Genomic DNA, 5,627 nt, shown 5'->3' with positions numbered 1-5,627 from the left:
CAGAAGAATGTTATTTCAAATGAATAAAAATGTATATAATTTGTATCTAAGCCACCTGTGGTTTTGCTTTTGTTTTGTTTTTAAATATGGTCCAAGGGCTGCTTCCAAGTCCCATATGAAGTCAGTAGGGAGTTGGATTGAGTCCTAAGGGCTTGAATGTGACCTCGTACCAATAACTCCATTCATGACAATGAAGTTATTCCTGCTCTATATAAGTGAGATCAAAATTATACCTGAAGTGTTTTTAACACCAAACATTTACTAACACAATTCATATTCTGTCATATTAACAGTGTTTTTGTTTTTTTAATCCCTGTGAAATCTTTTAACTTTATTTTTATTTATATTCTTGTTAACATACTAATTTTTCAGCTCAGTAGCTTGTCGGTCAGTGAGTCTCTGCTCACTGTAGGGGTGTAATACTGATACAGATCTATTTTGGCATAAAAGTAGGCAACCATGTAAAAATTAAATCAGAGAAGACCATACTATCATGGTGTTATCCACATCTGCACTGGGATCTTCAAAGATATCTCTGAAATCTCCGTCTGAGGAGTTGATGATTTATAAAAGGCTGTTTATAGCTGCAAAAAAGATTTTTATAGCTCTTCTCTGGAACCTTTACTGTTCTTTCTCACTTGTCATTGTTAGGAAGTTAACTCCCACTCACAATGGAGAAGTAAATACCAAATGGTAAGACTGCTGTTGCCACTGAATGTTATTTGTGACACTCTCTGTACGTGATTCAGCAAAGCACTTAAGAAATGGGGATAACATAATGGGAATTCAGAATGTGTGCGTGTGTTAAGTGCTTTACTGAACTGGGGCTTTAAAAAATGAAGGGCTTGAGTTTCTTGTTCTCTACACTTCTATTGGTTTAATTTACTCCTGATTACACCAGTGGAAGGGTTTTATCCTGTAAATCAATGGGAATTTTGCTCTTGACTTGAATGGGAGCAGGATCAGGCTATTAATGAGAGGATCAGGCTCATTATGGAGTGTCTTGAGAACACTACAGCAAATCCTGTTCCTCTGAGGAAAGCTCAGGTAAAGAGGTTAAGCATGAGCACAATTATTCTGCCACTGATACTACAATCCTTGGGCTATAGTGAGGTGTGCACCTGTTGCACTCTTCCCTCTGAGCCTATGGCCTGTGGATCCACATAATCACATGTGCAGTTACGAGGTCTCCATTGCTCTCCTTCATTTTGTACTTCATTTCTGAAATGGCAAAGAGCTCAGCCAGAGTAGGATGGATGATAGGCTTTTCCAATACAACGTCTTGGTGTTGTCAGTAGCTACCAGTATGGTGCTCTGCTCTTGTTCGATGATAACAGTCGGCTGCATGCATGTTCCCTCTGTGTGCTGCCCCAGTTCTGCGCAGATAGCTGATACGGCAAACCCCGAGAGAACCCTCAAAGACCACAGACTCTAGGAAGGTACGAGGAACCCAAGCCAGGTTTGTCAAACGAAGCACAGTAATAGTTTCCCATAGACTCTATGAGACATACTACGAATTTGTGCCCCCTGGCAATGGACCAGCTCAGTCAGTGGCAGACTTTCCACTGCCCCCTAGGCCAGACAAAGATGTGCACTCCGGGACTTATTTTTATACAGTTACAGGACAGATTACTCATCCCTACTGACGTATTGACATACAGCCCCTTGACTCATTAGAGTGCTGTCTCCTCCTTTGATCATGTTGTTGCAAACAGATCTATCCATCATGTTGTTCTTTTGATCCTGTCTTTAAGATGCACCTGCCTGTTCCTTGTTATCTCTGTGGAGTGTTCTGATGCTATCTTGGCACAAGTCCCTCTTATTAACACTTATGTGTGGATTCACTTGCTTCTAGCAGCCCTCTTCTTGCCAGCTTCTGTGAGTGAGGCCTGCCTCTGGCTTACAGGCCAGCTTTTGCTTAGCAATGCCCGGAAGTGCTTTGGTTCAGGCTTCAAACCTCAGACTGGACCTTTGATACAAGAGTTTGTTTCAGGGCCTCATCTTACTACACTTGGTATGAGGATTTACTATAATCTCCTCAAACATACTGCTAATTAAGATAAGGCTAAGCAATGTTAATCTGATTAGCAGAAGGCAAGTCGTTAACTGCTTCAAAACGATACATATTCTTCCTTCACAACTTTTATGGTGCTACCACGGATTTGGTAAAATAGACATTGCAGTAACCTCATGGAAATTGCCCATAACTCCAGTTAATGGTCCATTTGATTGTTTTTATCTTTTTGTTTGATCAGAAAGAGTTATCCCTTTGCATGCCAAATGGGGCTACACAGCATGTGTCTGCAGAAACATATGGGTGTCTCTTTTGCAGGACATACGCTGCACTGGCCTATGTCACTTAAAAGGTAATTGCATTGCCTAGAGATTTGTTATTGATTAAATATCAGAGGGGTAGCTGTGTTAGTCTGGATCTGTAAAAGCGGCAAAGAGTTCTGTGGCACCTTATAGACTAACGTATTGGAGCATGAGCTTTTGTGGATGAATATCTCTGACGAAGTGAGCATTCACCCACGAAAGCTCATGCTCCAATATGTTTGTTAGTCTATAAGGTGCCACAGAACTCTTTGCTGCTTTTGTTGTTGTTTGTCATTGATATAATGCCATATGCCATTCATACAGATACATAAGCAGTTAATAGGGTGACCAGACAGCAAGTGTGAAAAATCGGGACATGGGGTGAGGAGTAATAGGAATCTCTATAAGAAAAAGACCCAAAAATCAGGACTGTCCCTATAAAATCGGGACATCTGGTCACCCTAGCAGTTAATGACTTGCCTTCTTCTAATCAGATTAACATTAACAATGTTAAATAATTAGCCAATAATATATATAGTTCTTCATTTAAGATCAATAGTTGTCTCATTTCTTGTACCAAGTAAACAGATGGTCACACATTTAAAGAAGAACTCTCTAATATCCATCCTAATATTACGTAAGAAATTTTGAACCAGCCTGGCCTTATTAGGTCCTGCTGCCATATGGGAGACTTGCTTTTGAAACTGACTTCAGACCAGCAGCGATTGAAAACATCACAGCATAGGACCCACTGCTACAAGGTAAGGAGCACACTGAATTCACATCAAAGTCAACAGGAGTTCAAAGCCCTCCGTACTTCATCGGATCAGACCCCAACTGCATAGCACCAAAGATTTTCTGTTGCAGCCAGTTAAGAGAGAGAGTCCTCAGCTCTGCCAGCCATTGCCTGACATTTCCCAATCAGTTCTGTACACTGTAACCTCAGCTCTGTTTTGTGTCTGCACATGTACAACTGAATGAGAATTGGGCAACAGCAATGCACTAAGGTTAGGACAGGTAGGGAGTGGAAGCCTACAGCAGCACTGGAGGTATATGTACCTGTGGTTGAGAAGCCCCACAGCACAACATGTGTTAGCAAGTTGGGTGATTTTTTTTATAGGCTTCTATATGGCTTTCAGTTTGTCTTAGAAGAGAAAGAAGTCGTATGTACATGGAGAAGAATGGCAATCCAGAATGATGATGGTGAAGTACTGTAGTCCATGCTCATTTGCTTGTCCCAATTCTAAGACTGTCTTGGAGAGCTAAGAAACCCATTGCTATAACCCAGCTGATTAGGGTGAATAAGTGAAATCCAACAGTCCAAATAAAAAAAGAGAATCTAATAAATAAATATGGGTCTGATCCAGCAGACGTGAATTAGACAAGCATCTCTCACTCAAGTGTTACTTCCTCGTCTTACAGGTAATAGTGCAGAGCATTAAACTGTAAGTATTTACCTTTTTGTTTTCGATGCGGGGTCTTCCCTCCTCCTGCCCCAAAAAATGTGGACAAGGGAAGTAGAATAGTCAGTTTCGTGTTTAACCGTTTCACTGTCTGACTCATGCACTAGCCTAGTCCTACGTTACAAATATGGCAGGTGAATGTTTGTATGTTACAGATAGGGCAGATGAATGTTTAAATGCCGCCAGAAAGTTTTAAAGATCTTTTAAAATATACAAACTTCTCTACATAATCCAGGAATGTCACTCAGTATGTCACTCTGAAGCCTAAAATGTCTGAGTCAGTAAGAAGCGATGGAAGCAGCTCCAAGCATGGCTGAGGGTTCTTTTAATTCAGAATATGACAAAGTTGAATCATCAGTGGGCTTTGCAGTCTGTTACCATCCATTTTTTAAATTCTCAGACATTTTGATTTTATGAATTATGTCCACATGGCATACACCTAAAGTCAGGCATGTATCTTACTGCCAGGAGCCCAAGGCCCTTGTGATATCAGAGATAACTCAACCAATCACTACCCTTACTCTACAGCTTATTTGCATGCAACAGTTTCATTGATTTTGAGGGAGACTGCACAGATGGTAGATTACTTGGACCAACTGCTCACCCAGGAGCCCCACTGCAACCCTTTCAAATCCACACAACCCAGACACAATAACCCCAAACACACACAGGCCTCTCCTGTATCACATATCCCTCATAGCCCTCAATAATTCTACTGACTTCAGGAGGCATACTTATGCGAAGAAAGTTAAACACATATAAATGTTTGCAAGATCAGATGCTATAATGGAATACAGCCCTGCGATTGTTGGAAAGCTCCAGCTTCAGTAACAAAATATAAAAAGCAACTAATGTATATGCTGCTTAGAATAAAGATAGGACAAAAACGACAGAAAGGACGGTCCATGGGTAAAAATGCTAGTCTGGAACTTGAGAGATCTACATTCAATTCCCAGCTTTGCCTTTGGCTTCCTACGAAACATTAAGCATTTTGAGGACAATAGCACCTTCCTACCTCATAGGTGTTGTGAGGATAAATACATTAATTAATTATTGTGAGGCACTCCATACTATGGTGATGGGGACCATATAAGTGACTTTGGGCTGGGAATTCATTTCTGTTACTGTACAATTTGTGTGTGTGTGTGACAGTTTAACCTGCTAATGCGTAGGCAGCATGCTGCTGTGCTTAACAAAGGAAGAAGTTGATCAAGTTAGCACAGGTGTATGCCACACTGACTAAATTGGAAATATTATATGTAGTTAAAATAAAAACAAATTTGAGATAATCTTACATATACATTTAAATAAATATAAATTTGCTTCTATCATGAAATGTAAAAATAATATTGAAATATAGAATTCCATATGAGGTGGCCACCATCATTTGATTTTTTTAAAGGTAAAATAATCCATTTGAAGAAATATACCATGCATGTTTCTGGAGTAGATAATCTTGAAAATTGACTCTTTTATACCTTTCAATTGTATTCAAGTATCTACCGTGATGCATGAAAGAAGGACTAACAGAAATTGCACACACCCAATGAGAAAAGATAACACCCCTACGGCTACAAAACACATGCTAATAATGCAGCGTACAGTTAAGCAAATTATTTTTGGCAAAACACCAGTTCTTCTGCAGTACTTTCTGACAGTTATTTTCAAGTTGTTATCTCAAAAAAGATATACTGGCACTAGAAAAGGTTCAGAAAAGGGCAACTAAAATGATTAGGGGTTTGGAACGGGTCCCATATGAGGAGAGATTAAAGAGGCTAGGACTCTTCAGCTTGAAAAAGAGGAGACTAAGGCCATGTCTAGACTACCCGCTGTATCGGCGGGTTAAAA

This window comes from Chelonoidis abingdonii, chromosome 24, assembly GCF_003597395.2.
Source record: "Chelonoidis abingdonii isolate Lonesome George chromosome 24, CheloAbing_2.0, whole genome shotgun sequence".
In the NCBI taxonomy this organism is placed as follows: Eukaryota; Metazoa; Chordata; order Testudines; family Testudinidae; genus Chelonoidis; species Chelonoidis abingdonii.
The sequence above is the reverse complement of the archived record's forward strand: the minus strand, read 5'-3'. Positions refer to the sequence as shown.